Source organism: Protopterus annectens, chromosome 11.part0 (genome assembly GCF_019279795.1).
Source record: "Protopterus annectens isolate FY-2018-M chromosome 11.part0, PAN1.0, whole genome shotgun sequence".
In the NCBI taxonomy this organism is placed as follows: Eukaryota; Metazoa; Chordata; order Ceratodontiformes; family Protopteridae; genus Protopterus; species Protopterus annectens.
The window spans coordinates 1,085,234,677-1,085,255,202 of record NC_056745.1 but is presented as its reverse complement, the minus strand read 5'-3'; the positions used below and the strand labels follow the sequence as shown (position 1 = coordinate 1,085,255,202).

The following is a 20,526-nucleotide window of genomic DNA, read 5'->3' as shown; positions in this document are numbered from 1 at the left end:
GCTATAGCTTTAGTTAATCCCACTGCTGCTGCTATACATTTAGTTAATTCCAATCCTACTCTTTCTGATAAGGATGGGAAGGTTATTGATAAGTATGGGGGTAGGTGTATGCTTCTGCAACTTTGATTTTCAGAAATTTAAATTGTCAGGCTCATATATTAAGGTTTGTTCCAGTAATGAAAGTATTTGGAATGTTTTGCCTGCAGTTTTTTTTCTTGTGAGGAAAATCTGCTTTAAATAATTTAGTTTCTTCACTTGTCTAAGTCACTAATCATTGTTTACAGTGTGTGCATGATTTAGTTGATACTTCTTCAAGGTCTTTGGCCATCGGTACGTGTTGAGGAGGTTTGCATGACTGCATTCTCAGAACCTTACAAATGATGTTAAAAATGGGATTTATTAATTTTCTTTTGGACAGAGATTTATTTTCTTTCTTCTCTGCTGCAGAGGTGATCAAAAATTGTGATGAGAGGTGTAAGCTGATATAGGGAATCTCTAAGATTTTTCAGCCTTCCTTTCAAAATTTTCTAAGGGATTTTCTAACCCCTCATCCAGTTTTGGCAAAAAAATAAAATAAAATAAACAGTCACAACAAAATATAGGTAAACAGAAGTTTAAGAAGAAATGGCAGTTGGGGGTCCATAAAGAAAGCAGGAACCCACCAAAAGCAAGGACAGTCCAACAAGTCAGAATGACTAAGTGGCCTTCTACCCCCTCCCCAACCCTGGAAGCCATTTTCCCTTCCAGAAATTCTGAATCTCCACTTTTATCTTTGAAAACGGATAGTTTCAGACAAATGGGTTTTGACAGTTGTTTTTGACAGTTGCTGATCAAGGTTACAGATGTCAGTGGGAGGAAATTCCTCCTTTCCCGGGGGTAATGCCTCATCCACCAGACTAGATTCTTTTATTTCCACCTGCCCTTCATCACATGCTGTCCCAGGGAAAAATAGAACCAATTCTTCCTTCACAGGTATGAAAAGGTTTTATTCAAGGATGTTTTTGGTGCCAAAGAAAGAAAATGCTTGCAGACCAGTTCTGAATCTTTCTTTCCTATTCTTCCTGATTGTAAGTGCCTAAGTTCAAAATGCTATCACCCCTCAATCTGTTACCTCTTCTTCCTCATTGAAGTTTCCTAGTAACTCTAGAGTTAAAAGATGTTTATCGTCACATCCCTATTCATCTAGACATCAGGAGTTTCCTAAGGTTCTGTGTGTTTGCATAGCATCATCAGTTCTCCTCCTTATCCTTTGGACTCAGGGTTGCCAGATTATTTCCGACTGGCCAGGTAGGGACTAAAAAAAAAGAGGTCTTTCACTATAAGTGAAGACTAAAAAAAAAAAAGGTCTTCCACGTCTTTAGCGGAACATCAGAGTTCCACATTAAACAGAAGTAGATCTGTGTGTTTATTTTTATTTGATTGGCCCGGGCCAATCAAAAATAAATAAACACAGAGCATTAAACAGAAGTAGCGCTGTTTTGCGATGTTTTGATTGGCCCGTATACCGGTATACGGGCCAATCAAAAATCACTAATCACGGAGCTACTTCTGTTTAATGCAGAACATCGCAGTTCCGCATTAAACAGAAGTAGCTCTGTTTTGCGATGTTTTGATTGGCCAGTATACCGGTATATGGGCCAATCAAAAATCGCTAAACACGGAGCTACTTCTGTTTAATGCAGAACATTGCAGTTCCACATTAAACAGAAGTAGCTCTGTTTTGATTGGCCCGTATACCGGCATACGGCCAATCAAAAATCGCTAAACACGGAGCTTCTTGTGTTTAATGTGGACTTCCGCATTAAACACAAGCAGCTCCATGTTTAGAGATTTTTGATTGGCCCATATGCCGGTATATTGGCCAATCAAAAAAAAAAAAAAAAAAAAACAAAGCGGAGGCTGCCCGGGATTTAAACCGGCAATGCGGGACTCTGGATCAGGCTGCTGATCTCGGGATAGTCCCGCCCAAATAGGGATGTCTGGCAACCCTGTTTGGACTATCCACTGCACCAAGAATGTTCACATAGTAACTAGCTCCAGTTATAGCTCATTACAGGCTACAGAGTATCCATACTTTCCATATTTAGATGACTTGCTTATATTTGCTGAGTCTTTTTCAAAGTGTCAGGAATCTCTCACTTGGGTGAGAGATTTCTTATACAAGCTGGGATTCCAAGAGAACATTCAAAAGTATTTTATAACTCATTCACATATGATTGTATTCCTGGGGTGTCACCGTGTCAGCTAGACATCTCAGTTCAAATAGGTTTATTTCCACAAGAAAAATAGATATATATCTAGATCTACTTCTAAGGTTTTCCAATCAGACTTCTGTCATTGCGAGGGAATACCTCAGGATTTTCAGTCTCATGGCATCTGTGATTCTCAAGCTACCCCTGGCAGGACTCCACATGATAAAAGAACAATGGTATCTGAAGTCTCTTTGGTCCCAACACCAACATCCTTTTTTCTTTCAAATCCCACTGCCGGGGTTTGTCAGATGGGAAATAATTTGGTGGAAACAGTAAATAATGTAGAAGGGCAAACAGTACTCTTGAGGTTGTAAAAACACAAATAAAACAACTAAAAACAACCAGAAATGGAGAATGGCCATAAAGACACAAAATAAATTTAATAGTTAATCACTTTTGACCTAATCGGGTTTTCTTCTGAAACTATCTAAACCAAAAACTCTTATTACTTATATGCACACCCTCTTGGTCACATGATCAACAAAAATGCCTTTGCAAAATTAAATGTTATGATACTGTACATAAATAATACTCTATAAAACCATAATAAAATGATCAATAATGATACAGCTGTTTATCTACATTTATTCACATTAAATTCCTGTTAAGAACTACCTTGTAATTAACATTATTATTCAGTCCTAGTGAAGTGTATGCATTACATGCAGTTTGGAACTGAAGCTCCTTATATTCCAACTCTCCCTCCCTCCCTGCCACCATTAAAATCACTGGGAACATAATCAATGATATGAAACAAAAACTTCTTAAAATTATTACATTCAGTGGAATGTTTTCGTATAGCATTATCCATATTTTTGTCTTGACAGCATAATGATGTTCATAAACTTTTTTTTTTTTTTATTTCCTATTCGTTTTTCCTATGGAAAATGTTTCATGGGTGAACATATGGCTAAATAGACCACACATTTGGATGTACAAGTAAAAATCCTAGAACACTATGTACTCTATCTGTTCTAATATTTATAAATTGCGGGCTCTCTGACATATACCTGCACATTGAACAATTATAACATTTAAAGGTGGCCTTTCTATTCCCAACAGTCACTGGATCTTCCTTCTCTAATATGTTCTTAATGTTACGACCCTTTTTATTAATAAATAAAGTTTTCGCTCCTACTACTTTGATAATTTCCTCACTGGCACTTAATATTCTCCAATTAGTTTGAATGGCCCTTTTTATAGCCTCACTGTCCAAGGAACAAACCAATGGCATTGATACTGACCAAACCTTACTATAGAACTCATTTCCAATGTCTTCCCTAATTTTGTTGATTATATGATTTAGATATCCTCTATAACAAAATCTGCTATGCAGTGCTTCAGAAAAAGCGTCTTATTGATCTAAATCTGTTGTTAAGTATTTTAACCTAACAAACTGTCCCTTAATAATATTATGTTTCAAATATGTGGGATGCATACTGGTGTAATGCAAAATGGCATTACTGGAAACATTTTTGTAATTAATGATTGTCTGTAGTTTATTAGTACTCTCTTTTTTATGCACCTTCACATAAAAAAAATGATTTAGCTCTATCATGATGGCTGACAAACTTTAAAAATGCTATACTTTTGTCAATATTACTTAAAAAAGCTTCCAGTTCTGTAATTCCTCCTTTCCAGATAAACAAGCAAGGAGGAACAAGATCGTACCCCCTTTGTAGACTATGTTAGTTTGAGACAGAGGTTCACAGCACAATATCACAGGCATCTTACATTCTGTAAGAGCAAAACTGTGTGGCAGACAAGCAGAGTAGTAGAAGAACAGACCCTAATAAATAGAAACTAGATCGGGGGGGGGGGTCTTCAATATTTGATCCATCTGTGGGGAACTTCTCAGTAAGACCTATTTGCCCCCACTCTGAGCAATCAGTTGGCAAGATTCTGCTCCAGGACTCTATGCAAGAAGGCCTGGAAGACAAATACCTTTTCTTTGGACAGGAATGTTGCAGTATGCTTTTACACCCTTTCCATTGATATCTAGGGTATGTCAGAATATTCAGAAGGAATCCCCAATATCAATGTGGTGACTCCCTTCTGGCCAAGGCAACAATGGTATTCTTTTCTTTTGGAAATAGCCAGGGGCAATTACTACAAGCTTCCTCACAGAATGAATCTACTCACACAAGATTAGGGGTGTTTGATACACCCTGACCCCAATCAACTTCAATTAATTGCCTGGATGATAGGGTCTTAATATCCTTTAAGCACCTGTTTACTGCGAATGTGCAGCAGGTACTAATGGAGGCAGGAAAGCCTGCTACTAGAAAATCATATATTAGCAAATGGAAAAGGTTTTCTAGTTGGTGCCAACAACATAACCATCATCTGTTCAGGGCTAGTTGTTCTCCAGTTTTATAGTATTTGTGTGAGCTACTATCCTATAGCCTTTCTTACTCCTTCATCAAGGTTCATTTGTCATCTATTTCAGCATGCCTGCCCATGGATCCCATCTTTTAATGCAGTCTCTTGTCAAGATTTTTTAGAAGAGGCTTAACATAAGAGGCCTCAACCTCCTTTGGATCTTAATTTTGTGTTAGAGAAGCTGACACTTGCTCAGTTTGAACCAGCTGATCTGGCTGATTTGAGGTTCTTAAGATACAAAAAGTTTTACTTGTTGCTCTAAAGGGTATCTAAAAGGTATCTTAAGTTGTAAGCTCTTATGGTAAGTCAGACCTACCCCATTTTCTACAGGGACAAGGTTTCTTTGAGAACTAATCCTTTTGTTATACCTAAAGTGATAATCAAGTTTACTTTAAGCCAAACTATCCATGTCCCATTAAACAATCCATGTTCCATTAAAAAATAATCCATGTCCCATTAAACTATCCATGTCCCATTAAACGATCCATGTCCCATTAAACTATCCATGTCCCATTAAACGATCACTGTCCCATTAAATGATCCATGCCCCTTTAAACTATCCATGTCCCATTAAACTATCCACGTCCCATTAAATGATCCATGTCCCATTAAATGATCCATGTCCTATTAAATGATCCATGTCCCATTAAACTATCCATGTCCCATTAAATGATCCATGCCCCTTTAAACTATCCATGTCCCATTAAACTATCCATGTCCCATTAAACGATCAATGTCCCATTAAACGATCAATGTCCCATTAAATGATCCATGCCCCTTTAAACTATCCATGTCCCATTAAACTATCCATGTCCCATTAAACTATCCACGTCCCATTAAATGATCCATGTCCCATTAAACGATCCATGTCCTATTAAATGATCCATGTCCCATTAAACTATCCATGTCCCATTAAATGATCCATGTCCCTTTAAACTATCCATCTCCCCATTTTCTTTCCTGAACCTAAAAATGATGGAAAAATACTTCATACCTAGGATGTCCACAGACAGCTCAGGTACTATCTTGACAGAATTAAATCATTTCAGATCTTCAGATCAATTGTTCATTTCTTGTGAAGGTAGGAAAAAGGGACAAACTGTGTCAAAGCAGACTATTTCAAAATGGTTGTCTAAAACCATTACTTTTTGTTATGACACCATAACAAAACTATTCCAGGCAGAGTCAAGGTCACTCTACCAGGGTTTTGGCTTCATCTATGTTTTTTTGGATAGGGTTGAATTCTAAAAGTATTAAAAAAGCAGCAGCTTGGTCCTCTCTACATACTTTGCACTATGAGTTTGATTCCTGCTCTGGGTCTAGATCCGTCTTTTATAAGACCATTTCCCAGTGGCTTCTGGACTCTTCTTCTTCAACTTTTCAAAATTTGTAAGCTATGGTAGTCTACCCATATAGCTAAGGCTACTGCAGCAGTGATCAAAATGGAGAACATAGTATAGCTGTGTAAGTAAACTTACTATAACAGTAGATATTTGAATGATCACTGCTGCAGTAGTTGATCCCTCCTTCCATTTGCCTTGTTTCTTGGGGTGGAGTGTCTTGTTCCTAACGTTGTCCTTTCAGGGCTCAGCCTAACTCTCTCTGTTGGCATGAAAGCTTTGAAGGGCTTGGTAACCAAACCTGTCTTTTAGTTAGCTCATCTTGAGCTGACTAAATGGTTTGGGCACATAGAAGATGCCCTGAAGCTTTGGAAGCTGGCCAGTTGTTATATTCTTGCAGGATATAACCCATATAGCATTAGGTTAATGCAGCAGTGATCATTTGAACATCAACTGTTACGGTAAATTTACTTACACAACTGCACTTTATTAGGACCCATGGATGAGTCGTTCTTAGCTTTAGACAGTTGGGATGACTTGTGTCTTTCCTGCCTCAGACACTTGCATAGTGAGATCAATGATATATTTCTGAATGTAGAGAATCTATGGTAATTCAGAACCACTACATGGCCATAATCATATTTTTGAGGATTGAATCTTGGATGCTGGCTCTGGAAAGATAGCTAACTGTCATTGTATTCTTATCTAGCCTGGTGAGGGAGGTGTCTGTTTGCCTGACAATAGAGCACGTATTACTAAAATATTGCCATCGGGGGATACAGTCTCAGTGGACCTTAAGTTCTTAGAGTCTGGTCTCATGGACTTTTAGAAGTATGTGTCCTGGCTACATGGGGTGAAGGCAGATGTGCTGCTGTGTGAACTGCTGTCTGAGGTTTCTTAGTCCTTAAGCTAAGTGACTTAGGCAATGTTCTGTTAACAAATTAATTATAAACTGGTGTTTTGAAGGTACTTAGTGCTGTAGGTGTGTGTGTGTGTGTTCCTTGCTTAATAAATGTGCTTTGAGATGAGAAAGCCACCTACAAGTTCAGTAAATACTTATACTTCCCACATATTGAGTCACTGTGAGGCATAAATAAGGAATTTTCAGTAAGCATGAGGTAGTTGCTACACACTGACTGAAAAAAAGATTAATGTTATCAGGCTGACTACAGAAAGGTAAAGATGTGAGATCCCATAACAGCCATTGCAGTCAAAGGGGTATGAGAAAATGAGAACGCTTTAGTAACCTGTCATTGGTATAAACCTGAAGGGTACAATGGATTGTACTAGAAACAGTAATAATATGGAATATGGCTAAAGGGTAGGAGAATATAAGATGGACTACTTTAGACTCTGGACACTGAGTAATAGTGGTAGCATTCATACATGCAAAATTGTTAAAGTGAGAACAATATATAGGAACACTAAAGTAATCCGTAACAAGTAGCATCAAAAAGGCTTACCCAGTAATTCCAAGTGCTATAACTCAGGACAATAGCTTCAATTTCTGCAACACTGGAGCAATCAGTAGAAGCAGCAATGCAAAAGCACCAATGGTCAAAAGTGAGATTATGTGCAATCAACAGCTGAAATAATAGGTTAATTTGATTTATACCTTACTATTAGCAACAATTTGTAACAGATAACCTAACCCAATGGATTTAGGTGTAATAATAATAATAGAGCAATAGCTGTAGTACAATCTAAACAAATACTTCCAAGTTCAGTAACTGCAAAACAGATACATAACAAAGGATGTAGAGGTTGCCTTATTTGTTGTACACTAGGCCGTTGTGCTAGTTACCCACAAGAATTAACATTGGTTTGAACTGCTAAACGTACAGCAGCATATGAAACTGAGCAAACCTCTAGGTATGCACAGGATCTATGTCATATAATTAAAATTCCAAAAAAATATTGATCTGTAAACATTGAAGTCTAAACTGCCAAAACCATAAAAAACATCATTTTTGCAGAAGGTGGTAAACCTCCTATGTACCCCCACAAATCTCATTAGTGTTTTTATATATATATATATATATATATATATATATATATATATATATATATATATATATATTTATACACACACACACACACACACACACACACACACACACACACACACACACACACACACACACACACACACATTCTAATTCCAGAATCACACTACAGAGGGGAAAGGACTAGTTCCTCAATCCATGCTGTACCTTGATCATACACAGTGTGGACCATTTCGATGGTGCCCCTCATCTGAACCCATGTCTATGACCCCACTTCTTCCTCTACTTGCTTTCTTCTTGAACTTAAGACTTCTGCAGATTAGATATCAGGGATGTATGCTATTGCAATGCATTAAAGTAAAATAATGTATTTGTGTATTAGCTTATACTTTGTCAAATGACATGTTAAAAATGAAGTAAATTATGAGACTCCAGGATTCCCCTTCCTCCCTCCCATCCAACAGTTCCTGTAGTTTCTCTCTAAAGCCCTACTTAACTTACTCAGGCACATTGTAAGGGGCCCGTCTGATGAGCCACTGTGATCCTGTGGCTGCATGATGTGATACCAGATGGCTGCACTCTGGCTTACCAGTAAACATGTTGCCAAACTTTGCAGTACTGCCTGGATCTCCTGAACCTGGACAGCACTAGCTGTACACTTTCTCCTCGTCTCCCCCACACTTTTTTATTTTATTTTTTCTAAACTTTCTGTCTCTATCCTTTACTGTCTTCCCCTCATTTCAGTCATGCATTATTCTGCTGTACATCCCATGCTCAGTAGTTGTACATACTCAGATACTTTGTTCTTTCTATATTATTTTCTCCATAGAAACATTACACAATATGATGTAATGGCAGTGTACAGATAATCTTCTTAATTATTTCATAGGTCATAGGTTAGTACTAAGCTAACTGTCCTTGCGAGCCATTTTAAGCCTAGCCAATTATCCCTTGTGAGACTCAAACCCTGCACCTTGTGTTTGTAAGGCAAACACCTTAACCATTAGGCCATCCTCCCAACCCCTATGTCACACATCTCACTTCTGAATATCACACCTTGTTCTGTGCTGATGAGGACTACAAAATAGAGCAAACTTGACAAATAATTCATTTTACTACTTATTTTACTGACTGGACTCTTGCATTACCTCTACTTATGATTGCAGTCATTTATGCTACATACTATTCTACCTTATACTTCCCTGCATGTCTGCTCTTACACTACTACAGTTGCATTGATATTGAATAAAATGTATTGTTTCTTTGCTTGTTTTCCACTATATGATGATTTAACACTTTCAGATACGGGAATCATTTTCTATTCACCTCTGCCTTCAACCACTCAGCACATATAGCTCATGTTTCAGTTGGATGGAATTATTTTGCTCTTATCTGTTACTGTAACAAGCATTTCTGTGCCATGGTGGTTCATAGGTTCATAGGTCGGTACTAGGGTCACACATCCTAGTGCTTGGAAGTTACCTCACTTCAGAGTACTTGATTTTTATGCATATCATTGTTTGTTTTCATACTGTCTATTCCAGTTATTTCTTGTGACTTTATTCCTTAATAGCCATTTATTAACTTCATATCAGTAAAGGAAGCAAAAGAAAACAGTATGTTTCTATCAGGTTTCAAAATAAGGCTGGTCTTATCTTCTGATATATTAAATGGAGCAGTACACAAAACCAGATGATTAATCCAACCAGTTTTGAGTTGAAAACCCTGTTGAGTATCCAACAACAGAAACTGACTGCTATGGAGTGCAAGCAGCTAACACTGTCAGACATGCAAGATGTGTGAGGCTGCAGTCCCTAATAACAATGAACTTGTAAGAACTATGGGAGACAGACTACAGTAGGAAAATGCCAACAGTAGGGTCTTGTAAATCATAATGATCTTGGCATAGCCTATTGCAGAACCCCTTAGGGAGTGGGGCCCTATTGGGCCAAATTGGTCCAATTGGCCTAAGGCCAACTCTGCAAACATATTTGTGGGTGCAGGTTCAAAGGAATTTACCCCAGAGTATATTAAAACCTGTAGTGCCTTTATTGCAGTACCTATCTAACATATTGCCAGTCTACCAGTTTCCAATGGAATCTTCCCAGACTTGTTGAAATAATTCAGTTATAATACAATCTTCACAAACAAGGTAACTCGCTTTATTTCTTTTCACTCTGACTCATCATTCTCCTTTCACACTTACAGAATTGCTTGAAAGAACTGTTCCCTTTCAAATCACTTCACACCTCAATCCCTTTAACCTCCTAAACTCACAGCAATATGACTTACAAAATAGACAAAGCAGCTTAACTGCCCCCTTTATTTCATAACCCAGATTATACTTAATATGCACCAGGAAATATTTACTGTCACAGTTTTTATCAACTTTCCTAGCACCCATAGTCTGGTGCAACATCCAAAACTGCTGTAGATACTTACTCATTGCAGCCTCTCATCCATATCCCTAAAGCAGATGGACAGTTTCCATAGTGATCATTCTTTTAAAGTTAGAGTAGGGTGCTTCTTCTCTCTGCACCATCAGGATCTCACTTCTGAATATCACACCTTGTTCTGTGCTGATGAGGACTACAAAATAGAGCAAACTTGACAAATAATTCATTGCATTTCAGCTGAGCATATTGGCTGTGAAGAAGTACATCCCCATACTGAGTCAGCATAGACTACATTACAGCATGCTGTCCAAACAATGGGTGATGGGGTGTTAGTGATAATCACAGTTATTGGCTCCTTTCTCCTTTTCCTGCTGTCCATGGAGGCCAGGAGTCAGGGATGGAGGCTAGATTGCCGTAGAGGAAATGTGGACTAGAAATATATTTTAAAAAAGTACATAAAAATATTATAAGTGGAAAAATTGCATCTATGTTCTTAAAATATCAGAAGTGCATGGGTAGCTCTTTGTTATGAATAAGTATGAAGCACATGAAACACCATGATTACACTGCAATATCAGCAAAAACTGCAAACTAGTTAAGTGCTTCAGTAGCATGAGACACAATCTTAGCAAGTGCTAAGCACCCCCTAAGCACTGTTAACATTAGGTTTCGCACTACTCGCTAAGAAATTATAGCATTAGCCAGCAAAAGATAGCAGCAGAACTCAAAAACAGCTGTTTCTGCCTGCTGTGTCTGTAATTTTAAACTTGATTTTGTGTCAGAATATTGCCCTGACATGTTGCTGTCCATTTGACAGTGCTCATTAAGTGCTTTACCAGCTTTGAAAGCCAGCAAAATACTTTGTGTTTTTTTCCCTTCTGTTTACTGTAACTGCTAGGAGTACATGAGTAAATAAAGCTCCATGTACTACAAAGAATTATGATTGGGTCTCTAATCGTAACCTAGTATTATGTTTTCTTGACATGGATGAAAAGATTCACCTCTCAAGCTTTGTCCTCAAAGGGAATTTCTTAGCATCTATATCTCAATAAATAATAATGCTGTTACAATTGAAGACCTGCTCATAATGCTGTATGTTTATTTGTTTATTTACCTATATTTGTTTACTGGAGAGGTGCACTAATCATTATTGACCAATTTCAGTCTCAGCTCACATGAAATACAAAACATTTCACAAAAAAATACATAAATGTAAGCAATAACAGAGTAGTTCAGACTAATTTCATAGAACAAAAAAACGTGTATGTACATTCTAGTGAACAAGCACAGTGCAATGTACAATCAGAATATAATGTTCAATATATACATTAGCTTCTAAAGTGGGTCAGTCTTCAGTGAATCCTGAGAGAGGAGAAGAGACTCGAAAGGAGATAGATTAGGTGATATCTCTTTTGTTGAGGCGGGCGCATTTGGCTTGGATGAAGAAGTGCTTTTTGAGTTGCATTCTGAATTTGGAATAAGTATTGATTTCCTTAATGTTCATGGGGAGAGCTTGCCAAAAATTAGGTGCCTGAGAGGAGAAAGCATGTGCAGTGTTGGGTAGTTTTGTTCTAGGAGTAATTTATTTATTTATTTGTTTATTTATTTATTTGCAGTTTATTGACCGGACAAGTCCATTGGGCCTAGTTGAGCCCGTTTTCAATGGAGGCCCGGGGTGAAAAGCTCCAATATAGTTTTGCAATAATAAAAATGAAACAAGATTTCAAGTAATACAAATTGTGCAAACATAAAATACAAGACATAGAAATGCAGATTATTCAGATATACATTATATATCTAAATAAAAATGAGCTAGTAATGAAAAAAGAAATAACATCTATGGATTGTAATCTAATACTGCATGCTAAGTTAAATATAGAGTTTATCAAATAATAAAACAATTTTAGACGGTCAGGCATGAAAAGAGTAGAGAGAGGTGTTGGGTTGATTTTTGAGATAGGAAAGGTGATGGGGTGGGGTGGGATAGAAGACATCAGGTGGGGTGAGAGCAGGAGCTTTCTCAGTGAGAAGAGAGGTGGGAATGGAGCAAGGTCTTAAAGGTAGAGTGGTACTGGGTAGTTCTAATGTGTGGAGGAAGTGAGTTCCAGAGTCTAGCAAGGGAGAAAGATAGTAGAAGCTGACCTGGGGTACTTGTGGGTTTGTACACTTTCAAGTAGATTTCGATTGTTGGACCTGAGCACTCTATGAGGATGATGCATTTTGAGGGAGAAGGAGAGGGAGGGACAGTTAGAGGGTTTGAAAATGAGCTCATAGGCAATTGAGAGCTGAATGTATGACAAACAATTATGGAGTTACAGCCAATTCAAGGAGTGGAGAGAGTCACAGTGGTGAGAAGAGGGTTGGGATCTGGTGGCGAACTTAAGAGATTTTATAGTAGCAAGAAGATAGAATTGATTTCATGGTGGATTGAAGATTAGTAAGGAGAGGGGCTCCATACAGGAGTGAAGGGAATAAAGTATGTTGTGGAGAGAAGTTTTTTGGTTGAGGGAGTAAGGAAGTGACTGTGTCAGTACAACTTTCCGAGTTTTTGATGGGTTTTCTTAATATTAGTCTGTAGATGAATGTTAAACTTTAGTTGGCCATCAATAATGACACCAAGCAGCTTTGTGTGGGGCACTATTTTTGTAGAGGTCATGTTTTGGCTGACTATGGAGAAGGATTTCTCATTGATTTTGGTGTTTCTAGATGGGGTAAATATCATAATTTTTGACTTAGATGCATCGAGAGCTTGGTGGTTATCCATCATCCAAGATTCGGTGCGAAAGAAGGCATTTTGAGTTAAATTCATAAGTTTGGGGAGAGATTCAGTAGAGCAGATGATGGTAGAGTTGTCAGCATATTGGAAGATTTTAGCATTTGGGATGTTCTGATAGAAGTCATTGATGAAAATGTTAAATAGTAAGGGACCCAGTATTGAGCCTTGTGGAATACCTGTTGGAGTGTGGAGGAAGGAAGAGGTACAGTTTTTCCATTTGACAGCTTGTCTAAGAGGTAACTAGTGAACTAGTTGATGGAAGAAGAGGAGAGATTAAGGTGAGAGAGTTTGGACAAGAGGAGGTTGTGGGAAATGGTATCAAAGGCCTTTGATAAGTCAAGAAGGAGGGTAGATAAAATATTGCCATAGTCACAAGTGGAGTTAATGATATTGAGAAAGGAGAGAAGGGCAGTAGTGGTGCTGTATCCGGGTCTAAATCCGTGATGTGTAGGGGGTCAGTAGTTGATTGTCTAAGCGGTAAGGTAAGAGTTGTAGATGGATACATTTTTTTCAAGAATTTTAGAGCTAGAGGACAGGATAGCTATTGGATGGAAATTGGAGATTTCTGAGTTGTTGCCTCCTTTATGGAGGAGAATGATAAAGGCTTTTTTTTCCAGGGGAGGGGTACATAGGACTCTTGGATGGAATGATTTATTAGGATACAGATGGATAGAGCTATGCCATCAGCAGCTAGCTTAAGGAAGTTCGATGGCATGATATCTGAAGCATTAGAGCATGGTTTTAATTTTTGTAGGAGTTTTTTATGGTATTTATGGGAATGGGCTTGATACTAAATGGGGGGAGATGGGTAATATTGGTGATTGAGGGGATGTGTTTTGCATTGTTAGATAAGGTTTGAGTTGATATATTATTAGGAAAAGAAGAAGTAAGCTTGGCTGTTGAGTCAATGAAGAAGGAATTGAATTGAGTAGCTAAGACTTGGTCTGGAGATTTATGATCAGGGCAGGGGTTATCTCTTTTGCCAGGACTGAGGAGGGCAGAGATACTGCTCCAGAATTTTTTGGGGTTGGATTTATGGTTGTTTTGAAGTTTGGAGTAGTATGATTTTCGGTCGATAGCTATTAGTTTTTTAACCTTATTTCAAAGTTGCTTGTATTCAGACAGAGAGTTAGGTGTTTTAAATTTTTGGTAGTATCTCCATGATTTATCATGGAGGTGCATAAGGGTTATGGTTTCTTTCGTTAGCCAGGGGACAGTTTTAGATTTAATCCTTTTAGTTTTGGGGGAGGAAAGCTTTTGAGTATATTATTGAAAACTGTATGTACTGAAGTAAGTAACAGCATTGTTCAGAGGGAGGGTTTTTAGAGGGTTCCAATTAATCTGTTTTAAAGAGTCAGAGAAAGTTTGAGGGTTGAAAATTTCAAGGTACAAGTTAAGATATACTTGTGCTGTAGGTGAAAGGAGGAAGGTGAACGCTTTGTGAATACAGGGAAGATGGTCACTAAGGGAGTCAGGTAGAGTACCACTATTGGAAATAATGTTGGGGTGGAAGACTAATATCCAGTCTACAATGCTGCCTGAAGTGTTATCATTATTAGTTCTAGTAGGAGAGTTGATTAGCTGGATGAAGTTATAAAGGTTTATACTCTGAGAGGGAGTAGGTGAGTGTATAGAAGACCAGTTTATGTTAACGTCACCTAAGCGTATTGTTTTGTTACTTATGTTAGAGGAGAACCAAGAGAGGATGTCCTCAAGGATAGGGATATTGTTGACTGGTGATATATATAGGGCAGCTATGCATATATTTTTGTGGTTGTTAACTTTTAGGAGGGCCAGGGTAGCTCAGCAGAAGCAAATTGGGGTATAGGCTTAGTAAAAGGTGTCACAGTTAGGGAAGAGGAGAAGAGAAGGGCTACTCCGTTACCTTTCTTTTGAGTTCTGTCATTTCTTATGATTCTATTCTTGGGTAGGGGTAATTTCAGGGTTTTTTATATGAGGTTTTAGCCAAGTTTCAGAGATAGAAAGAATATCAGGGTTGTTGTGGGAGAGCCAGGCATGGAAATTCGGTAGTTTATTGCATAAGCTGTGGGCATTAATTGTTGCAAAAAGGAGAGATTTATGAGGAGGGGTGAATGTGGCATATTTGGGTTAGAGGAGTGATTGTCTGTGGGACCAGGGTTTGGGTGTATATCATTTGTTTAGAGTTGGAGTTTAGGGCAATAGAGTGTGTAAGGCCTGGGTTGATGCATAAGGGTACTGTATTATAGATATCTGAGACCAGTTTTCTGGTAAAGAAGAGAGAAACATATTGGAAATAGAGGTGGGGAGAAATGTACGTTGAAATGACTGATTCTTTTTTAAGGTATACAGAGGTTGTGTGCAGAGGGGGCAAATAAGAGAATTGGGAGGAGACTGGTGAGGTGGAGTAGGCAGTAGAGGAACAGAGAAAAAAATATAATGAGTAGAGTCTTGAAGGTTTGAATTGCGTGATTGATGTTAGATTGTTGTATATGGTGGGGATGTGTTGGATAATAGGAGGGAATGTAGGTGGATGAAAGTAGTTAATAGTTTAGGAAGGGTAAAATACTCCAAAGGGAGGAAGGGAGATGATAAGAGAAGAGGGGTGTAACTGAAGTAGATAAAAGAGGGTAAGTGGTAATGAGGAGCATGGGGCCTGTCCTAATAGGTTAATGCTACAGTGAGAGTGGTAAGGGATGTATAATTGAAGAGCCAAGAAGAAAAAAAAAAGGAAGGAGTCTGAAAAACAATCAGTTTACAGTCCCTGGCAAGCACATAGAGCTATTGGTAAGCTCGGAGGTAAGCTCAACACTAAGTTTACTTTTGATCCAATTCTAGGGGTTTCGCCAGGTCTAACTCAAGGTTTACAAAAAGAAAGCAAGCACTAGGAAATCTATTACAATCCCTAGGGCCGCAGGGGACAGGGAATTAGAATATCACCAGGTATTAATGATAAGGGTGGGTATGTAGCACCACAAAGTGGTGTACCTGTGAAATGTAACACAGTTTGAAAACATTTCTTAGAAATGGAGAGGTGTGTAGCTAATAGGGAGACAGGAGGGCAAAAAATAAGGCATCTGTAGGCTGCTAGTTTGGCACCGCAAAAAATCAGAGGAACAATTTTACAGTAAAATAGAATACACGCACGTTGAATGAGGGAATTCAGTTGGAGAGTTCTTTTAGGGAGAGCAGTTAGCGTGGTTGCTGTATTGAAGGCAGTGGGAGCACCCAAATTAGAGAGGGACGCAAGTGAAATGCTGAATGAGGGAATTTAGTTGGAGAGTCCCTGGATGTCTTCTTTTAGGGAGAGCAGTTAGCGTGGTTGCTGTATTGAAGGCAGTGGGAGCACCCAAATTAGAGAGGGACGCAAGCAAGATGCTGAATGAGGGAATTCAGTTGGAGAGTCCCTGAATGTCTTCTTTTAGGGAGAGCAGTTAAGTGTGGTCGCTGTACTGAAGGTAGTGTGGTCGCTGTACTGAAGGTAGTGGGAGCACCCTTATTAGAGATGAACATAAGCAAGATGCTGAATGAGGGAATTCAGTTGGAGAGTCCCTGAATGTCTTCTTTTAGGGAGAGCAGTTAGCGTGGTCGCTGTATTGAAGGTAGTGGGAGCACCCAGATTAGAGATGAACATGAGTGAGCGGTGAGCACATAAGCAACCCTACTGCAGCAATGACCGAGGGACAGGGAAGAAAACTTTAAACATTAATTAACATTAAACAGTAATGAGTGTTGGTATGACTTGTGAATAGTGTCTCAGGCTGTATGAGGAGGCTTTTTCATGAAGTCTAGTGGCAAGGGGTGGAAATGTGTGGAGCTGGAGTAGTTTATAGAGTCGGGATCCTAAAGGTAGGTTAGATTTTTGTTTTATGGTGGCTGTTTGGCTTTTTTTAGGGTGATGCAGTGGTGCTGAAAGAGAACTGAGTTTGTCATGAATTGGCAGATGGTGTGAGAGACAGTATGGAGTGTGGCGATGTTTTTCTTGGAGGTAGAAACTATTACCTAAACCATATTGTTATGACTGTTATCTGTTTACTAAGACTACACGTGATATAATTTTTGACCTGCACAGTGACTAAGTTTATATCATAAAATCAGTGTATATAATAATTGTCTGTAGAATAATTTTATTATTTTTATAGTGATAACATTGTAGCAGTGCTAGCCTAAATGCAGGATTCTGCCCAAATGCTGTACTATAACATTTAACAGTTTTCAAATGTAAAGGTAGCAGTAACTACTGGATAAGGCCAGACTATATCATTTCCAAATGTGATTTCAGTGAGAATTCACAAATTATTTTTTATCAGTTATTGGCCTAACTACGAGACTATTCTTGAGGTGAGGTCATAAATAAGATGCATTGTGACTGTTGTCAAAAGTATGGAAAAGAATTTAAATGGTTGCATTAAGTTCAACCAGTACTGGAATTTATTACATATATTAGTATGTAATACCAAAATGAAATCTGAGGCTAAAATAACTACCCAAGGCAAAGACAAACACAAGTTGGCTTTTTTAGTTAAGTTTGTACACTCAAAAGCATAGCACAGAAAAGCGCTAAGCTGACTGTGAATGATGATACCTTCACTGAAATGAGGATAAAGCCAACCTACTGGCCAATAAGTTCATCTCTAACATTAACCTTCTCTCCCCCTCCATATAATCCTCAAAATGTACCTTGAACTGGCTCACCTCCAGCTTTCACACAAGGCCATGTCTTAAACATGCTATCAAAAGCTGAAAGTACTCTATTGATAGGTCCTGGCAATATCCCTGGGTGCATTAAATAGCATAAGGCATGACTGAGTGACCCCTTAACTGTACTGTTTAACCTCATCCACCATACAAGTTTTGTACTATAGGGTCATAGGTAAATACTAGGCTATCAATCTGCAGACTACTACTAGCCTAGACGGTGACCACAGGTTAGAATCAAATCTTGTACCTTGTATCTGTGAGTTAAGGCCTTAACCAATAAGCAAACTTCTCCCCCTTCCCCAAGGTTTATGTGAGTCTTAAACCAACAGTGACATGGCTTCACACACTGCTGCTCTGGTGAGCCACCAAATGAATGGAGAACAGCTGCAGTCATTCCTTTGCATAAGGCGGACCTTTCACAGACCCAGGAAATTACTGACCCATAAGTTTGACCAAAATCATATGCAAAACTATGGAATGAGTTATCATGAAACTAATCAGTAATGACATAGAGAACATTCAAACATTGGACCTGTCTCAGTTTGGATTTTTCAAGGAGACGTCATGCTTACTCAGTGTAATGGACTTTACTGAAAAGATCACGAAAGAAATGAGTAAAGGTAAAATGGTGCACACTGCATACCTCGACCTGGCCAAAGCTTTTGACAGAATTCCATACTCAGGCATTGTAGAAAAGCTAAATAAACTGGGAATAATCCCCCATGCAGGCATAGTAGAAAAGCTAAATAAACTGAGAATACACCCCCATGTCATCCATTTGATTGCCAACTGTCTCACAACTGGGATGCAGGAAATCAAAATAGGGGAGGTTATATCCATAAAGAGACCAGTCACCAGTGGAGTCCCCCAGTGTTCTGTTCTAGGACCTCTCCTGATTGACATCTACTTCTCTGAAGTAAAAGTCAGTACCAAAGGGCTCTGGCTGACTAAGTTTATGGATGACTGCAACCTAGGAGCAGTAACTGAATTCCCAAATGATTTAGCCATCTTGCAGAAAGGTTAGTCCCAAATAAATAACTGATGCCAAAATCATGGACTAAAACTAAATGCCAAAAAAATGCATTATCATAGCCTTTGGGAAATCATCTACCCCAGAGAACTACCATATTGATAATACCCTGCCAAGAGTTGACCAAGTTATGTGGGATTGGAGAACTTATGTGGACAGTAACCTTTCATTTAGCCAGCATGTGTCCATTGTCATAAGAAAGTCTTTCTTTATGCCACAGCTTATAAACAAAGGGATTGTATCTAGATCTATGGATGTCATTGTTATCCTTTACTCAGCCGTAAGTAGGCCAGTCATTGAATATAATGCGTCCTTTGGCATGTATCTGTCCAGACACATGCAACAATTGAAAAGCCCACAGAGCTACCTTACTAAAAGGATACGATGCCTCAGTAATATGCCCTACATGGACCGACTCAAAGCCTTGTCACTATACTTAGTATCCTACAGACTGCTAAGAGGTGACCTGTGTCTGACATTCAAGTCATCCTCCAACTCAATACTGATGGATTTACTGCACATCAGCAAGTCAGAAGGCATTAGAAATACTCAGTCTAGAGATGTAAACCTCTTCTGGAACATCAATAGAATGGTTTGGAGAGACAGGTTTATCTTTCAGAGGATACCACTGCTTTGGAACAGACTCTACGTTCATATAAAACAAAGCTTACCTCATGTCCATTTTCAAGTGCAACTTGGATCTATGGATGGGAAACTGAAAGTTTGCTCCAAGACTGCTTCCTGTAATACTAATGGATAGAGGCAGCTCCAAAATGCTTTATCCCATGCATGTGTCCCCCCAAATTAAGTATGGTATGATCTCATTTATGCCCATTAGGGGTAATATATTACTACTGACCATGAGATGGGTAAAGCCAATCTAACACCAAATGGTATAGGTTAATTCAAGCACCAAAAGGGAAATTGGCTAGGCTCAAAATGGCCTGCAAGGCAGCTAGCCTAGTACATAAGTATGAACCTATGAACCTATTTACCTGTTCATTCTGAAGTGTCTGTCTTTGAATATTTGAAGATATTTATACACAAACTAAGTCTCTGTGATAGTAACTTGGCCTGTCTGCATTCTGTTTTTTTATTAACAAGTAGGCCATGATTGAGTTAGTATTCTTACTACTAGTCATTTTTCTTTGCACTTTGGAGTATGGACTGCTGTACTCCTGAACCTCAAAATGCTGGCCTGTTTGCACTCGAACACTATCAGTTATGCAGTCTAACTTTTACCTATGGAGGCCACTAGTAAAAACAAAAGGTATCATCGCCTAATACTTATCCTCATTAACAGTAAAAGTGGTGCAGTAGGTAGCACACTTACCTTTGGTGTTGGAAGACCAGAAGGTAGTGGGTTTTATACTTCTACTCCAGACGATTAAATTGCTGTCACTGCAGTGCAGAATTAGGGGGTGCTGCACTCCTGAGTGTGTCATCCTTCAGATGAGATATTAAACTGATGCCCCATCTGTTTGACTTAGTTGTACCTCAGGTGGATGTAAAAGATTCCATGACACCTACTGAAATAATGTAAGGAAAATTCTCCAATGCCCTGGCCAAGTTTCCCCTTGTATTAGAAATACCACACTGAGTCTCTCTTAAAAGAGGTCACTAGTTAGTGGGACTAATCCAATCAACAAAGAATACATAAAAAT

General features: G+C 38.6%; 1 protein-coding gene across 1 annotated transcript in view; it reads left to right on the top strand.

Annotated features, from left to right (window-relative positions):
• SLC6A15 (solute carrier family 6 member 15) overlaps positions 1–20,526 on the top strand; it is a 587,241-nt gene that overhangs the window by 498,029 nt on the left and 68,686 nt on the right. The window lies entirely within an intron of this gene.